The following is a 19,857-nucleotide window of genomic DNA, read 5'->3' as shown; positions in this document are numbered from 1 at the left end:
GCAACAGGATTGAGATGCTAGATCCTTTGTATCTTGACTTCTTCCCAGAATCCTCCTTCCCCCTACCTTCAGTGAGTTCAAGAGAATCTGGAACTACATTTGTCTTCCCTCTTGGAGTTTGAAACCAGAAGACCAGTATCTACCTTCTTCCAAGCTCATACCAACTCTACCCCTCATGTGACTGTGGAACATTGATCAAAGTAATCAGTTTCCAACAAGAAGAAACTCTTATGGCAAATAGACTTTGAGCCTTGAGTTACACTGTGTTTTTGTTTTAGGGTTTTTTTTTAAACACAAAAAGAGCTGCTATAGATATTTTTGTACATATAGTTCCATTTCCTTTTTTAAACTCTTTGGGATATAGACCTAGTAGTGGTATTGCTGAGTCAAAGGGTATGCATGATTTTATAGCCCTTTGGGCATCATTCCAAATTGCTCTCCAGAATGGTTGGATCAGTTCACAACTCCACCAGCAGTGCATTAGTGTTCCAACTTTCCCATATCCCTTCCAACATCTGTCATTTTCCTTTTCTTACAAGGAAATGTACATGTTTCTCAACATGATTGAGTCATTGGTGACTTGACCACATATAGATGGTTAGACAGATGTATGTGTGTGTTTTTAAGTCACTGGGCAAATCAATAGAGGAGAAATAGAGAATTTCTTTGGAAACATATCTGAAATATGGACTGTCTTATAACAAAGTGTCATATATAATTTTATGCAACCAGAACAAGATTCAGAATGACTTGGGAGGAGGACCAAAGGTCAGAGAGACTTAGTAAGCTGGAATGTATGTGAGCATAGACAGAAATTGGATTACATAGATAACTTAAAACCCATGACATCTAAAATACTAATGCTTTTCATTTCAGTCACTTGCAACATTTTTATAACACATAGCTGAGTGAGAAAAAGGGTGGAACTAGAAGTAAGAAGAGCACTTACTTCTTTTTCGGTCCAGACAAATAGCAAAATGGAGCCAGGGTGAATAGAACAAAAGCATAAGGTGCAGAGGCTGGTTAAGAGGCAGGAGCTGGGGTGCCACCTTCTGTCCTGAAAAGGCAATGACAGAAGTCTTCTGCTCAGTTATAGAGCAAAAGGCTGAGGATTATGAAACAAAATCCACATACTTAGGAATAATGTGTGAACTACAACCATATAAAATGATAGAAGCTTCAGGAGACATGGACGCTGCTAGAGCAGGTGTCAGAAATCTGGGCTTGGATCCAGTCTGACTCAGCCATTTACTAGCGATTCCTGCCTCTGATAGTGGCAGTGTGGATGTGAACAAGTCACTTTCCTGAGGATGAGAATATGTGTAGTACCTAATTCAGGCGGTACAATGGATGGAGCGCTAGATCCAGAGTCAGAAAGATCTAGTTCAAATCTAGCCTCCGACACTTACTAGGTGTGTGACCCTGGGTGAGTCGCTTAATTTGTGCTTGCCTCAGTTTTCTTATCTGTAAAATGGGGATATTGGCACCTACCTCCTAGGGTTGTTTTGAGAATCAGTTGAGATAACCTTAGTAAAGTGTTTAGCACAATGCCTGGCATATATTAGGCACTAGAAAAATGTTCTTATTAACAAGCATTTATTAAACACCACCTATATGCCAGTAACTGCATCAAGGTTGTTGTTAAGTTGAAATGAGGTAATACAGGGGTGTCCTAAAAGTCTTAGTGCAATGTTAAGCTTTAATAGTTACTAACAGTTATAATAATTATATTATTATACAATTTTATTGGTTATACTAATAGTTACTAACTTAATGGTTATTATACTAGTAGTTATTAAAATTTTATACTGCACTAAAACTTTTGGGACACCCTCTACACATAACACTTTTTGCAAACTTTAAAGTAGTATGTAAATGTTAGCCATTATTATTATCACTGTTACTATTATTTGCAAACTCTTTGAACTTGAGTTTCCTAATCTCTCTAATGGGGTTAATATTTACTGTATTTATCTCACTGTGTTGTTGTTAGGAAAGAACTTTGAAAATATTAAAGCAGTATGAGTTATTGTTAATTAGTTGGATGCTTCCTTTTCTCTTTTTACTGCTCTCCATTTTTATGGCTACTATGCTACTTTCTGCCGTTGTCACCTTTCACCAGCACTATTGCAAAAGCTTCCCAATTCTTCTTCCTACCTCAAGATTCTCTTCTCTCCAAATCCATCCTCCATGGAGCTTCCCAATATTCTTCCAAAAGCACAATTTCACTATTGCCTCAAGGACAATATAGAAGCTCCTTCCTATCTTTGGCATTTAAGATATTTCACAATCTGCCTCCAGCCTACCTTTCAAAACTTATTTTACATTACTTTCCTCCTTGTCTCCCTTCACCCTACATTTCAAACAAATTGGCCTGCTTATCTTTCCCAATAATCAACCTTCCTACTTCCATCTCTATATTTTTGAATAGCCTGGAACCTCCCTTCTCACTTCCATCTCTGAGAATTTCTAGCTCCCTTTAAGAATCAATTTAGAGCCCCCCAGCTGTTGGTATTCCTCCCCACCCCCTTATTATTATTATGTGTATGTCTCTATCTCTCTATCTACACATTTGCCATTTTGTATATGAATTTATGTGTATCTTGAGGGCAAATATGTGTGTATGTCCTTTTTCTCTCTCTGTGTAGTCAGTGCTCAGCACAGGGTCTGGGACACTGAAGGTATTTGATAAATGCTAGTTGACTTTTGATTTTGTCTTTGTATCTAAATTGCCTAGTACAGTGGTGGCACCCATAAATGCTTACTGAATTGACTGGAAATAGATTTTGAAATGATACTTTTATTGCCCCACCCATGTTTTTAAAAGATCAGAATGAAATAGTAAACACCAATAAAAATTAATTTAACATCACCATTCTTAGGGATGAAATTGGAGTCTTTTCAAGTTGTAGGAGTAGGATGTTGCTCAAAGCAACAAAGATTCAAGCAGCTAAAGACCAAATCATTGAGTCAGAAAGATTCAAGAGCAGCCTACTCCAGCTCCCTAAGTGAGCTCCTACAGGCAGCATTACCTGAGATTGTGTCTTTGCAAAGGTAGGAGAGCAGGATGGCAATGAAATTCTCCAGTAACTGCAGCCTCTCACTTCCTGGGTAATCCCATTTTTGTACACTTGGAAGGAATCTTTTTTATTTTAATTTTTTAATGTGGTGATCTGGGGTCCAGCCAAAAGCAACGAAAATGATAAAATAAATGAAAAAATAATTCCAAGAATAGATGAAAGGGATTAGACCAACTAGTTGTGTGACCTTAAGCAAGTAATTTGACCTCTCTAAGCAGTAGTTTTCTTACCTGTAAAATGGATTAGGGTGGAGGAAGGGTTGAATTGCAGCAGACCAGTTCTCAAAGTCTACAGAATCCGTTTGAGTTTGTTTGTTTTGGTCAGGCAATGGGGTTAAGTGACTTGCCCAGGATCACACAGCTAGTGAGTGATATGTGTCTGAGGGCAGATTCGAACTCAGGTCCTCCTGACTCCAGGGCGGGTAGTCTATCCTTTGCTCCACTTGGCTGCCCTGATTTGAGGTTTTCTTGGCAAAGATATCAGAATGGTTTGCCATTTCCTTCTCCAGATCATTTTACGAATGAGGAAACAGAGGCAAACAGGGTTAAATGACTTGCCCAGGGTCATACAGAGAGTGTCTGAGGCTGGCATTTGAACTCAGGAAGATGAGTCTTTCTGACTCCAGGCTCATCACACACAAAAAAAGAAATGGAGCTGTGCCCCATTGCCCCATCTAACTGCCCAAAAGATCTTGAATTTCAAGTGGGCACACACTTTTCTTAGTTGGGTCCTGGCAATCATGTTGGGGGTGGGAAGATAATCATGACATCCAGACAAGAGTTAAGTTTAGTTATCACCCTTACTCCATTTAAAATGAAGGCCTTAGGGAGAAGATTCTGGGAAGATGGTAAAGTAGGTAAGAAAACTTTAGGCTCTCCAAATTTCCTCCACCAAAAAAGATGGAACATAGCCTCAGAGAAGCAGAAATAAGCACAGGGTAAAACAGTTGTCCTCCTAAGACAAGTTGAAAAAAACCCAAGAAAGATCTGACCTCCAGGGGCAGAGGTTTGGCATGAATGAAGTGCAAACACCTCTAGATCTATTCTGCAGAAACCACAAACAAGAAGTCCTGGGGGCAGCAGGTTGAGAGACTGCCTCAGCCTAAGAAACTTTCACTTCACAGTGTGAGGGTCTGATAACTGAGTAGGAGAAGATTGAAGGGTCTTCTACTGGGAGGGATGCCAAGCACAGGTGTGTTGACCAGAGGCATCCTGGTGTATGGATGCCTGCAGAAGGAGCTAGCACACACCCAGTGAGTATAGCAGCAGAGGGACAGGGACCCTGTTAGCTGTGGACACTTGCAGGAGAGCAGCGTCCCTGGTTTTATTTCCAGGGCAGAGAAGACAGCCACTGGAGGGACCTCAGGGAAATAAGATCATTTGGCTGAGGGCTCTAACTGTGGCTTAGGAGTGGAGAGGGAAGCCCAAGGCTGAGCCCTGGGACAGACTTTAGAAAATAACAGTAACTGATTACACTAATAGCTACTAGAAACAAAATAAGAAATAAATAAATAAATAAAAATAAGTAAACAAAGGAGAAAGAACCCAACCAGAGATAGTTACTATGGGGACAGAGAAGATATAGGTTCATATTCAGAGGAAGATAGTGGGGCTGGAAAAAAAAAGCCACTCCTTTTTCAGTGAGAAATGTTAAATGGCCCCAAGCACGAAAGAATTCTTGGAAGAACTTAAAAAGGACTTTAAAAATCAAATAAGGGATGATGGTGGAGTAGGTTAGAAAATTCCAAGCTCTACAGATTTCCCCCACAAAAAAGACAAAATAACTCCGCACAGCAAACATAGAGTGAGTAAAAACAAACAAGAGTTGGGGCAGAACAGTAGTCCTCCTGGGACAAGTGGCAGAGAATGGAAGGAAAATCCCAGGACTGAGATTTGGTCTCTGTAAAGTATAAGCAGCTCCAGGTTAGTTCTGCTGAAACAGTAAGTGGGGAGCCCTGGGGCTAACTGGGTTGGGAAGTAGCCTTAGCCCCAGCCACAGGAATTTTCACCTCCCAGACAGTGTGGAGAGTCTGGCATCCAAGCAGGGAAAGATTGAGGGAACCTCTGTTGATAAGGGATGCCAGGTCCAGCTGTGCTGCTGAGACACATGGCCCTGGGTGAGAAGGAACCAGCACATGCCCAGTGAGTGCAGAAGCAGAAGGGAAGGATGCCGCTGGCTGTGGACAATTACAGGAGGGTAGAAGGCTTGGTTTGAATTCTAGGCCAGAGGGGAGTACTGAAGGAGGACCAACTAGAAAAGAAGATCCAGAATCTTAAGAAAGAAAATGACTCTGAAAATTAAAATTGAGCAAAGGGAATCCAGCAGAGTTATAAGAGACCAAGAAATAAAGCAAAATATAAAAAATGAAAAAATAGAAGAGAATGTGAAACATAAGAAAAACAACTGATCTGGGGAACAGATCAAGAAGAGAAAACATAAGAGTAATTGGACTACCTGAAAGCTGTGAATAAAAACAGAATCTGGACACAAGAATACAATAAATAATTAAAGAAAATTGTCCTGAAGTGTTAGAACAAGAGGAGACAGTAAAAATAACAAAAATCCACCAATCACCATCTAAAAGAGATCCTGTGAGGACAACCTACAGAAATATCATAGCTAAATTCTGAAACCCCCAGCGCAAGGAGAAAATATTATGAGAAACAAGAAAAAAAATAATTCAAATATGGCAGAGCCACAATTAGAATCACACAAGACCTCACAGCACGACACTAAAAGACCATAGATCTTAGAATACTACATATCAAAGAGCAAAAGAACTGGGATTGTGGCTGAAAATATCATACCCAGCAAAGTTAAGCATAATCCTGAATGAAAAAAAAATAGATATTCAATGAATTGCCAGACTTTCAGGATTTTGTTGCAAAAAGACTTGAACTTAATAGAAAATTTGACATACAAGACACAAGAGAAATATAAGGTAAACATCAAAGACTAATTATGAGGGACTCAATAAGGATAGATTGTTTACTTTTTATATGAAGAAATGCAAACGTATGTCTAAGACTGTAATTTGTATTTGGATACTTTGAAAGAAAGATTGTGGTAGAGCTGAGCATGATGTGATACTAAAAAGTAATACTTTCTAGGAAAAGGTAAAAAGAATAATTATAAAAGTGAAGTGCAAGAGGAAGAACTGACACAAAGGAATTAGATGGGGGAAGAGGGCTGGTAGTTCTATTCTCATCAGGAATGAGTTACAGAGGGAACAATACATATATATCTAGAAGGGTATAAAAGTCTTCTAATTTCAGAAAGAAATAAAAGGCTAAAGGGACAGGGAGGTGGGAGGGATTTTAAAGGGAATTCTACTCACATCAGATCTGGGTTAAAGAGAGAACAATATATACATTTAGAAGGGAGTAAAAAATCTTCTAAATTTATAAAGGAATAAGAGGATGAGGGAACAGGATAAAGGGAAGTATAGAAGGGTGTCTAGATTAATGGGAATAGGATAATGAAGGAACAACATATATATTTAAATTTTTTAAGACAATTGGGATTAAGTGACTTACGCAAGGTCACACAGCTAGTAAGTGTCAAGTGTTTGCTCTGAGTCCAGATTTGAATTCAGATCCTCCTGACTTCAGGGCCAGTGCTCTATCCACTATGCCACCTAGCTGCCTCAATAATATACATGTTTGGAAGGCTATAAAAGTCTTCAAAATTCAGATAGAAACAAGAGGGTAAAGGGGAAGGGTGTGTGTGTGTGTGTGTGTGTGTGTGTGTGTGTGTGTGTGTGTGTGTGTGTGTAGGCAGGGTGGGGAAGGATAAGGGAGGGATCCTGGGTGGGGGAATAGGTTAAGTAATAGAAAGGCAAAATAGCAGGTAGAAGTAAAGTAGAGGAGTCAGGAGGGATAGGAAATAAGAGATGCACACATAAAATAAAAATCAGGAGTAGAATTTATTAGGAAAAAAACCAGGGGTAGTAATTATGATCTCAGACAAAGTTAAAACTAAAATAGATTTAATCAAAAGAGAAAGATAGGAAAACTACATTATATGTCAGACATATTGATCAATATTGTTTTAGACTATTTAAATTAACTAGACAATATAAGGTTGGAATATTGCTGTGGTGTAGGAAATGATGAGTTTTCAGATTTAGAAAAATATAGAAAGACTTGGACTTATGAAGGAAGATGTTATCCATCTTCAGAGAAACAGAATACAAACAAGAACAGTAAATTCTTGCATAGCTGCATATGAATGTGTATGTGTATATATGTGTATGATTATAGATATCTATGTATATGTATGTTTATGTAAGTGTATGTATATATGTGTGTGTGTGTGTGCATATATGAATATGTGTGTGTGTCCACACTTAAAGCCTTCTTGTAAATGGGGAGGAGGAAGGAAAGGGGGGAAAAAAGTACACAGCAGAGAACAAAATAAAACCTGTAAGGAAGTAAAGAAAAGATGGACAGCTCTGAACAAAATGTGTAGTATTTATTATGTAGGCTTCCTTGAAATGGAAATTTATTGCTATGTATTTTGGATCCTTGTGTTCTGCTGTGCACATGGCAAGGTTTTTATTTTATTTTCTTATTTTGTGTTTACATTTCAATATTTAATTTTGTTTCTTTGCTTCTTTTATTATTTTGTATTAAGTTTAAAATTTTTTTAAAACACCAAAAAATAAAATAAAGTATGAGAGATCAAGGAAAAATTAGAAAAAAAAGAGCTATTCAAGAAAATCGAGAAAATTGTGAAAAGAAAGTTGACCAATTGGAAACAGAACATCAAAAACTTAAGGAAAAAAACAATTACTTAAAACCAGAATTGGGCAAGGAGAAACCAATAACATTCTAAGACACCAAGAAATCATAAAATAAAATCAGAAGAATGAAAAAATAGGAGAGAAAGTGAAATACCTCATCAGAAAAACAACTGATTTGGGGAAGAGATAGAGGAGAAATAATTTAAGAATACTAAGACTATCTGGAAATTATGATTAAAAAAAGTATCTTGATACAATATTACAAGAAGTTATCAAGGAAAATTGCACTGAAGTTCTACAACAAGAAGGCAAAATAGGAATAGAAAAAATCCACCAATCACCACCTGAAAGAGATCCCAAGAGGAAAACTTACAGTAATATCATAGCCAAGTTTCAAAGCTCCCAGATTAAAGAGAAAATATTGGGAAGCAACAAGAAAAAAAACTTAAATATCATGGAGCTACAATAAAGATTGCACAAGACCTAACAGCTACTACATTGTAGGTGTTGGAATGCCATGTTCCACAGAATAAAGAGCTGGAGTTTTGACTGGGGGTAACTTAACACAGTAATCCTGTGTTATTCTGAATGGGGGGAAAAATGGACATTTAATAAACTCAAGGACTTTAAGGTTTTTGTGTCAAAAAAACCCCAGAACTTAAGGGAAAATTTAACATATAACATCCAGGAGAAATATAAGGTAAACATTAAAAGAGACTCAATAAAGTCAAATTGTTTACTTCATGAAAGTATTAGCAGTACTCTTATGATTGTCATCATTATTTGCATAGTTTGAAAGAAAGGTGTGGGCTGAGCTGAGTATGATGGAGATTCTAAAAAACTAAAACTGAGTAGAGAGAGATAAAAAGGAGCAATTATCTCATACAAATGAAGCATAAAAAGAAAAAAAATTATACAGAAGAAGCTAGTGGAGGGGAGAGCAGGTAATGCTGGAACCTTACTCTTATTGAGAATAGGTTAAAGAGGGAACAGCATATCTAAATTCAGAAAGAAATAAGAGGGCAAGGGGATAGGGTGGGGGGAAATAAGGGAGGGATTAGAGAAGTGGGTGAGTTAAGGAATAGGAGGACAAGGTAGTGGGTAGAAGTAAAGCAGAGGAATGAGGAGGGATAGGGTAAATAGGGTGAGAAGGATAGTGAGGAAAAATAGGAAGGAGAAAAATAACAAGTAATTGTAGGTTAGAATATGAATGGGACAAATTTACCCATAAAACAGAAATGTATAGCACATTAAAAATTTAAATTCAACAATACCTTGCTTTCAGGAGGTGCTGTAAAAATGAGATATACACACAAAGATAAAATAAAGGGCAGGAGTAGAATTTAGTATATAAAAAAAGCAGGGATAGTAATCATGATCTCAGACACAATTAAAATAGATTCAATCAAAAGTGAAAAACTACACTATGTGTCAGCAATATTATTTAATATTGTTTTAGACCACTTAAAATACCTAGACAATATAAAATAACTGAGCATATATCTGCCAAAACAGACAAAGGAGCTATATGAACACAAACATAAAATACTTTTTATACAAATAAAATCAGATCTAAATAATTGAAGTAATATTTATTGTTCATGGGTAGGTAAAGCCAAAATAATGTTTAAAATGACAATTTTACCTAAGTAATCTATTTATTCAATGTCATCCCAATTAAATTACTAAAAATTTATTTTACTGAGTTAAGAAAAAATAATAACAAAGTTAATTTGGAAGAACAAAAGGTCAGGAACTTCAAAGTAACCAGGGGAAAAAGGTCTAAAGGAAGTAGATTCAGCAGTATCAGACCTTAAACTATATTATGAGGTAAGAGCATTGTTGAAGTCTAAAAAGACTAATTTCAATTATTTTAAATTATAATTTTCTTGTATACATAAAACCTATGTAGCCAAGAATAGAAGGAATGCAGAAAATTGGGGGAAAAACTTTCATAGACAATCTCTCAGATAGGATGTGATTGGGTTGGAATATTATGGTGGTGTAGGAAATGATGAGCTGGTTGATTTAGGAAAACGTGGAAAGATTTGGACTTATGAAGGAAGATGCTCTCCACCTTCAGAGAAATGGATGATAGGAGAAAAAAAGCATAGTATGGTCTTACATAGATGTGTATAAATCCGTATGTTTATAGATATCTATGTATATGTATATATTCACTTTTAATTGTATCCTTCTTTTAGGTGGTAGGGGGAGGAAGGGAAAACAAAGTAAAAAGTGCACCCCAGAGAACAAAAGAAAACTAACAAGGAAGCAAAGTTGGGCAACTTTGAAAACAATGTGTAGTATTTATTATACATAAGTTTTTTTGAAATGGGAAATTATTGTTTTATATTGAATCCTTTATTATGATCTGCTGTGTACCTGGGAATGTTTTTTTTTCCTTTTTCTCATTTAGTATTTAAATTTAAAATTTACAAATTTACCAAAAAAAATTTTTTTAAATTAAATAAAATTAATGCCTTAGCCTTTGTTCCCATTTTTCCACGGGAAATGTCTGGAAGGGGTTTTAGACTGGAGAAATAGTATTTCTTAATATTTCTAGGGATACTAAAAAGCAGGTTTTAAAAGAGTATATGGGGGAGAGAGAGAGAGAGAGAGAGAGAGAGAGAGAGAGAGAGAGAAGAGAGAGGTGTGTGTGTGTATAGATATATAGATATATTCTCCCACAGATCCATAATGAGAGAATAGACAATTAATTGTATTAAATGGTCTAAACGGGTCAGATAAGACTAGAATTTCTCTTTTAGTCACAACTTCTATGTGTGTCTTAGTAGACTGAACAAAGGCCTTTCCAAATCTTCCAGTTCTAACATTGATTTTAGTATTTTCTGTATGGGTGACTTTAGACAAATCACCTTCTGTAATGATAATAAACCAACAGATATATCAGTTTTGTAAAGTGGTTTAAGATTTGCTTGGCACTTTGAGGACAACAACTTATAATTAACTGAGTAAACAAAGGCTCAAAGAGGTTAAATTTCTTGGCCCAAGGACACATAATGCATAAGCCAGGACTTAATCACAACTTTTTCTGGACTCTGAATTCAACTTTCACTTTTGTAATTCCCAAGTGTTTAGGAGGGAATAAATAAGCAAATATAACATTTGAAGATATGTGGGCTTTGTCCTTCAGTGTTTAATGACCCAGCAGGATAACACTATCATTCCTGTGTGTGGAGAGGAATAAAAAGCCTGACCAATTGTCCTTTCTTCCCCTCTGTGAACAGACCTTTGAAGGCTAAATTTCAAAAGTTGGGAGGCAGGAGCTATAAAGACAGAGCATATGTGAACACACTTTAATTAGCGTCTGGGGGGAGAAAACGGCTATTCTCAGAGCACTGCTCCTCTGATCTCAGTCTAGCTCCTGAGAGATTCACACCTGGGTCATTAAACCCTCATTAATCCTGGAGGAGCGAATGCTCCAGATGACTTTTCCTTGGTTAGTCATCTGAGAGAAGGCCTGGGGCCTCACCTAGGGCAATAATCTGGAGTAAAGAAATTCAAGGTGGGGAATGGGGGCAGGTAGAGAAGGAGAAGTATGGTGGTGAGAAGGGAACTGCATTCAATTTAACTAACATTCACTGAATGCCTCCTATGGCTAGTCACTAGTGTACTAAGTGCTGAGAGGGCAAAGATAAAAACTAAACACTATTTGTCCTCAGCCAACTTATATTTTACTGGAGGATTTGTGGTTTGTTCAAACATTCAGTTATGTTTGTCTCTACATGAACAAAGATGCTGGAATGGTTTGCCATTTCCCTCACCAGCATGTCCCTATTTTACAGATGAAGAAACTGAGGCTAATAGAGATCAAGGGACTTGCCCAGGCTCATACTCTAATAAGTACAATTCAGCTAATAAGGCCGGATTTTATATGAATAAATAAATACAAGGTCATTTGAAGAAGAGAAAGCATTAACAATGAGGGGAGGAGGGAGAGTCAGAGAAGGCTTTTTTTTGTAAGAGGTGGCACCTAAGTTTGACTTTGAAGTAGGGTCAGAGAGCCAAGGTTGAGGAGGGTGACGATTCCTGGTATGTGTAAAGGTACAAAGGTTAGATGTGGAATGCTGAGTTCAGGGAACAGGTCCGGGTTAGCTGTTCCACAGAGCAGGAAATATATACAGAACAAACACAAAGTAATTTGGCAAGGGCTATTAGCATCTGGGGTTATCGAGAAAGGCCTCATGTAAGAAGTGACATTTGAGCTGAGCTCTGAGTAAAGTTATTGATTCTGAAAGATGTGAGGAAGGAGTACATTCCAGTTATGGGGAATTGCCTGCGGAAGTGCAAGATGAGAAGAGATGGAATGTCATGGATCAAGAAAAGCAAGTAGTCCAATCTGGCCATACCATGGACTATGTGAGGGGCAGTAGTATATAATGAGCCTGGAAAGGTTGGTTGGAGTTTAATGTGAAGGGATTTAAAAGTCAAACAGAAGAGTCTCTGTTTGATTCTTAGAGACAAGAGGAGTGATATGCTCCAACATGTACTTTGGGAATATTATTTTAGTACCTTGTGGAGCATAGATGGAGATGGGAGAGATGAGACTGCAAGTTAGAACAATCAGGAACTTATTGACAAGGGCCTGAACTGGGGTAGTGGCTGTTTGGAAAGAGAGAAGGACAAAGAATGTTAGTGGTGTCCTGGAATTAGATTGAAGAAGCTTGGACACGGGCTGTGGAAGGTGAAAGAGAATGATGACGTTAGGGTTCCCGAGCTTGTGCACCTGGAGACTGGAAGGTTTGCTGTTAGGTAAAATAAAGGTCCAGGATTCATCTTCATAGAGATGAAAATGGCATCCTTGGGATCTGATTAGATGAGAGAGATTAAAGAGAAAAAAAATAGAAGAGGACAACAAAATTATAGATCTGAAGGTAGAAGGGATCTCAGAGGCCATGCAGTTCACAGTCACACCAGCCCAGCCCCTGACATTTTACAAATGAGAAACTGAAGCCCAGAGTGAATTGATCAAGGTCACGTAAGTAGCAAATGGCAGAGATGGGAATGAAACTCAGATCCTCTGACTCCAAATTCTAAACCCTTTCTATGTTATGCTATATTTCTAGAGTTAAACCAGGCCTGGGCAAACATTCAAGTTGTGGGAGCTGGGAGGGAAGGCTGTGAGCAGAGGAAGCACCCAAAGTGAAGAACTGGTGAGATCATCTTCTGCTTTTAATTTTTTTTCCGTAATAATTATCTTGTGTCAAGTTCTTTCCCTTTTCTTTTTGTTTATTTTTCTGAATTTTCAGGCTTATTACTTGTATTATTTGGTATAGTGAGAGGAACTGCTCCTGTAAACCTCTCTGTGATCTTTCTAGGGTTCCCCCTAATATTAAATCTTACCATTAACCCTTGTGTCTGGAGTTCACATAACAGTATTTTGTCCCAGACAACCATTGACCTTAGGGTTAGAAGTTCTCAAGCTCCTCTCTTGCTTTGCATGGAAATTAATTTAAGCCAAAGTAAAAGGTAAGTGAAGAAGGCAAGATGATTGTTTTTCGCCAAATGATCCTGAGTCCCTGATACACACACATATGTATGTGTACATATTTATAAAAAGAAACAGAAAGAAAGAAATAGAAACAGAGAGATATATCTGTATCAGAGGAACAAAGACAAAAGACAGAGAAGCCCCAAGAGACAGAGATAGAAACAGAGACAAAGGCAGAAACAGAGAGTCAGAGAAAGATAGCTAGTTACCTAGATAGATGGATAGATATAGACTTACCCTGGTAGATTATCTATCTGTCTGTCTATCTATACCAATCTATCTATCTATCTATCTATCTATCTATCTATCTATCTATCTATCTGTCAGCCTATCTGTCTATCTCTTTTTCTCTATCTGTAAATAGGTCAGTCTGTCTAATTATCATTTATCTCATCTGTTAACATCAAAACTCCCTAGTTCTGGGGATATATTTTGGACAGGGAACATTTCCCTTTCTCTTTAACACTTTCATCTTTGCCATTTTCAATAGTCGATAAACATTTATTAAGTGCCTGCTATATACCAGGCGCTGTGCTAAGGGCTGGGCATGCGAAAAGAGGCAAAGCAGCTCACAGTCTAATGGGGGAGAAAACAAGTAAGCATATTTCTACAAACAAGCTATATTATGTAGGATAAATAGGAACTAATTCAAAAAGGCAAAACACAATTAGTCAATAAACAATTCTTAGATGTCTACTATATGCCAGGTACTGTGCTAAACATCAGGGACAAAAAGGGAGACAAAAGATAGTCCCTGCTCTCAAGGAGTTCACAATCTAATGGGTCTAAAATTAAGAGGAATGGGAAAAGGTGGAGATGGAATTTTAATTGAGATTTAAAGGAAGCCAGCACAAAGCTGTTTTTATTTAAACCATTTCTGGACCCAGGAAGTATTGGAATGCTCATGCTCTCCCATTCCACGAAGGGGTTCCTCTTAGCCCCAGACCTATAAATGAAGGTAACTTTCAGTCCCAGAGGAGCCTGGACTAGGCTTTTAGTTTCTCACACTCTTTGGACCTTCCCATTCTCACCTCAAACCCTTGAGAAAATTACTTAAAGCTTTCGGTTTGGGTCTTGTCTAAGGTCTCTCTAGAGGGGGAAAGTATAAAGGTACTCAGATTAGTTATAGGGTATGTATTTATTTCCTGCGTCCAAACCAAATGCTTAACACAAGGACTCACAAAAGACTTGAACAAGTAGCGGAAGGAGCAAAAACTGCTATTATGCTCTCCTGGGAGGTTGAACTTCAACATAAGAACATGAAACAGTTATGGAGTTGACAAATAGGCATTTTATACTTCACCTCAGTTCTGCACTGTCCAAATAATTCCCCACAGGTTCATATTTTCTAGCTAACTAGAGGAGACCTGAAGGTCTTCCTGACCATGGTTGTTTTCTCCCAGAAAGGCATAATTGTAAAACTGTCCTCCTGCTTCCAGACCCCTTAGACTTAGAGACTCGGGTTCTCAAGACCTCTTAAACTCACAAGGTTGACTTCTGGGCGAATGTCCATCTTAGGATCACTATTCATTCACCTATTACCAGGAAAGTAATAAAACAGAAGAGACAATCAAAACCCTGCCTCATGCTTGGCTGGAAAGAGAAATGGACTATACCTGTGACTTCATTTGTATAGAGAATTCACAGGTGAAGAAACTTCTTCTACCAATGCTAATCAGTACCTTCCTTGAAACTTAAAATCTTACAGAGTTGCCTAAAACAATGATGTCAAACTCAAATAAAAACAGGTCCCTGCTTCCATACTGACTTTGAAAACCACATATTAACATTATATATGTTATACTGTATTTTTCTTTATTTTGTTAAACGTTTACCAATTACATTTTCATCTAGTTCTCCCTGAGTTTGACATTCCTGCCTAGAGGACAAAGAGATTATACATCATATGCATCAGAAGGGGCCTGGAGTCAGGAAGACCTGAGTTCAAATCTAACCGCAGATACTTTGCTGTCTGACCCTTGACAAGTCACTCAACCCTTTTTGCCTTAGTTTCCTCATCCATAAAATGAGCTGGAAAAGGAAATGGCAAACCACTTCAGTCTTTGCTAAGAAAAACCCTGAAGAGTCGAACACCACTGAAATGACTCAACAAGAAAATCAGAGGGGGCTTGAGTCCAGGTTTTTCTGACTTTAGAACCAGCTCTCTATCCACTCCATTACACCACCTTTCCTATTCTAAGCAGGAAATATGGTTTAGCTGCCATGTGTTTATAGACAACATAATTCCAGGATGATGAAAGGTTTTCAACCCTTTCATCATTCCTGCCAGAGAGAAGCTTGAAGGGTCTTGATTCTCTAGGCAGACAGGAAAAAGAGCAAGCCAGAGGGCAGTTACTACATGAAGTAAGTAGCTCTTTCTGCTCAGTCATCAATAGGGATATTACTTTGTCATAGTGACATGAGGTACAACCCATTACTATATTTGCATTTTTTTTATTAGTGATGTGGAATATTTTTTCTACGTAGTTGTTGATCATTAAAGTTATCCCTTTCCTCTGATAATGGAACAAAGTAGTAGAGAATGGCTAAAGATATAGAATGGTTTTGGGGGTATGAAATAGGAGAGATAAGTGACTTCATGATGGATGGTCTTTATTTTCTCATTAAAGTCCCCACTGAGATAAAGACATTTTCTCAGGGGAATTAAGGTGAAATTGGGCACTTTAAAAGAGTTCTAGAGCAGATTGTTTAGAACATCCATTTCTGGGGCAAGGAGTTAGTCGAGGAAAAAGAAAATGATTGACATGTATCAATGAGATTGGATAGGTTTTTACTGAACCTATTCAGCAAATTTGTGTGCCTTTCTCTAGCAGGATTCAGCAGCTCAGGAGTAGGTACACAGAATGTAAATGGTAAAATTTAGGATTAAGAATTGATAAGGGATGAACATTGAAAGGACAACAGAACAAGGGAGCAAAGTAGAGTGGCAAACAGTATATGTTGAACTGGCTAATCTTACAGTCAAAATTGTGAAGGAAGAAAAAGATATACCCAGAATACAGATGAAGAATGGATGAGAACAGGGAAGGGTAGATGGAAGGGAAGGGAGTAGGCATTTATATAGAGCCTGCTATGTGCCAGCCACTACAAGCACTTTACAAATATTATCTCATTTGATCCTCACAACAACCCTGCAAGAAAGGTTCTGTTATTATCCCCATTTTACAATTGAGGAAATTGAGGCAAACAGAAGTTAAATGACTTGCCCAGAGTCAGATAGCATCTGCAAAATGTCTGAGGATGTATTTGAATTCAGTTCCATTAACTCCAGGCTCAGTACGTTATCCATTATGCCACCTAGTTTTGGGGGAATATGAAATGCAGGCTTATAAAGGACAGAGGATGAGGCAGAGATGGAAGGAAGGGAGATTACTATCATGGAGGCAATTTCAGAGTTCAGGGTCATGGAAGCAGAACAATGTGAAGTAATGGTAAGGTTGATGGTATGCCCAATCCTGTGGGCAACTGAGGGACAATGGAGATGGAAGCCAGGAGAGTTAAGGAAATTGATGTGCTGGGAGCCCAGGATGTTTTTAGGGATCCTCAGTATTAATATTGAGCTCAACTCGGGGGCAGTATGAAAAGAAAGACTTGTGAGCCAGGTATTGGACTATTCTGAATCAGACAAGCAACCATGGAACTGACAGATGACAGAAAATAGGACCTGGAAAGAGTGATAAAGCTGGATGGAGTAAACCTCACAGCAAGAAAGTTTCTGTGTGATGATAGCAGAGAGTCTGAAAGTGGTAGTACAGAGAAAGTAGTATATCTACCCATTCCCACCAGCCCAGGGTATTGGTGGCAGGTGGGCAGTGAGAGGAGGACTAAGGCAGGTTGGTAGCACAGTGAATAGAGTGCTGGGCCTTAGACACTTCCTAGCTATGTGATCCTGGGCAAGTTACTCAACCTGCACCTCAGTTTCTTCATCTGTAAAAGTGTGATAGTAATAGCACCTCCCTCCCGGGGTTGACATAAGGATCAGATGAGATAATAATCGTAAAATGCTTGGTTCAGTGCCTGGCACACCATCAGTACTATATAAACGTGTGTTATTATTATCCAGAGGAAGCCAAGTTCCTCTCAGCAAAGGGCAGAAGGAACATGATACAAAGTTCTTTTCAATTCAACGAACATTTATTTATTTATTTAACACTTAATCTTGCAATGCATTGGAAACAATACAAAGACAAGAAGAACATTGTCCCTTAACTCAAGGAGACTACATCTTTCTAGAGATGCAGCATGTATATTCGGATAGTAAATAGAAAGTCTATTCATGTAGTAGCCCCAACTTAAATTCAGAGGTTTACAGGTTAGGTACCAAAAGGCAGCTTCTCTGTCAGGTTCTAGAGATAACGTCCTGGGTCTGTACTTCTAATAGACCCGGTATACAAGCCTTTGTCCTTGTGATTCCCAGTAACAATCAGCCACTAGATACAATTAACTTTTAGTAAAGACATTTACTCAAATGCCATCACAAGAATAGTTGTGACAAAACATCTCCTCTCCCCCATTAACCTGGGGTGTATTCTCTCACAAATCCACATGACATTCCTGGGAAGAGTGATCTCAAACTTACAGTACCATGGTATTGAAGAACATTAAAGGATACATATGGGGCAAACACAATTAGCAACCCCTATTGCTGTAGGGCTTGAAAATTCTTTCTTTTTTTGCACAGTCCTTTAGAAGCTCCTTTTGGGTGCTGCATCTCTACGTGGTAGGTTGTCCAGCTGGGCACTCAGGGACCGCTCCTCCTGATGTTAGGGTCTTTACGGAATGTGTGTCTCTGTTCCTTGTTGGATATTTCCTATGGCCCCCCTTGAAAGCTACATGGTAGGAAGGAAGGAGAGAAATTCTCTTTTCCCTTCATCGGGGATCTCCTACACAAGCAGCTCCCTGTTTACAATCTCTCCCACTCTCAACCTCGTAAATTCAATCAAGATTTTTGAGCAGGGGACTGACAGAGTCAGATCTGTGTTTTAAGCTATCAGTTTGTCCATTGTGTGGAAAATAGAGGTGAGAGAGTGGAGCCAATAAGACTAGTTAAAAGACTACAGCAATATTTCAGGCAAAATTCAATGAAGAGCTGAAGGAGGATAGAGATTACATAAATAAAGACAAAGGGAGAATTATGTTCTAAATGTTATAGAGATCTAGGACAAAGGGGAGTTTGCTTGTGATGGTGGGAGAATTCCACAGCACACGCTGGAAAGGGAGTGAAGAGCAAGATAGGAAATTGGGAAAGCTTAGTGATGAGTGGAATAGGGATGAGAATATTAACAGAGATAGCAGGGAAATAGGGTTTCACAACTCTCAAGTCTTTGACTCTGAAACACAGGGATTAGGGGAACAGAAGATAAGAAGAGACGGAGAGATAACAATGGGTATTCAGTTAATGAGAACTGAACTGGGAAGGTTAATGATGTAATATCCCTCACACTGCAGCTGCCCCTCCCCCTGCTGTTTTGAGCAATGGGAGCTTTTGTCAGAGGAGCCAGAGAGAGATGCTGGGATCCAAGAGGGACACTCTTTGATCCTCTTTTGGCTCTTTCTTGCCTGGGTTGTGTGTTGCACTCACTCACCCTAATTTACCAAGGGTGAGCTAGCTGTGGTGGAAGGAGGTTGGAGGCTCTTGCCCAGTATTGGGCAGAGCTCAGACAAAAAACAACTCTTATCTTCTTTCAAATCCATCTCCTGAATCACAGACATTAGTCACAGGTCTAGGGTACTCCCAGAGTCTCTGCCTATTTATCTAAAGACTGGCTCTATTAGAAGCATAACTCCAGATCACTCCTTTGCTCACTCACAGAGTTCACAATTCTGGACATCTAGACTCAAATTATTTATTTCTTAAAACTCGAGTTTGAACTGATCTTACGTCTAGAGGAATTCAGAGTTCAGGAGAGTGGCGAGCTTTTAGCTGTCTGGTCGATGTTCTATTATGCATTTTTTTGTTGATATGATTGTTTAATTATTGATTATATGTTAACAATAAATGCTATATACATTACGTAAGTATGCTTTCTGCTTCTGTGTAGTATCAGTTACATTTTATCAGTGTTATGTGAGTAGCACCCACTGAAATATAGTAAAGTCAGAAAGGAGGCAAGTTTCACTACCTGGGCAGGAGCTCAGAGTTAATTTCTGATTGGGTTGAAAAAAAAGAAATCAGTAGCGTGTGTGTGTGTGTGTGTGTGTGTGTGTGTGTGTGTGTGTGTAGAAAAAAGCAAAATAAATGTCTTACAAAGAAGAAAAATTATTTAAGATGAACTTTTGATATTTTTATTTTACTTTCTGCCCTCTATTTGCTTAACCATGAGTCACATTGTTCCAAAAGAGGTTAGCTTAGCAAAGAGAATGTTGAAAAGAATCAAAGATCTATTTTCAACCTAATAGTCTAGGAGAAAATGAATAGATTAGGGATATAATTGACATAAGGGACAGTTTTATATAAAAAAATAACTAATTCCTAAGGAAAAATTAACAGCTGCAAA

Source organism: Phascolarctos cinereus, unplaced genomic scaffold, assembly GCF_003287225.1.
Source record: "Phascolarctos cinereus isolate Bilbo 61053 unplaced genomic scaffold, phaCin_HiC Scaffold_1;HRSCAF=81, whole genome shotgun sequence".
Classification (NCBI taxonomy): Eukaryota; Metazoa; Chordata; class Mammalia; order Diprotodontia; family Phascolarctidae; genus Phascolarctos; species Phascolarctos cinereus.
This window is presented reverse-complemented; position numbering follows the sequence as displayed.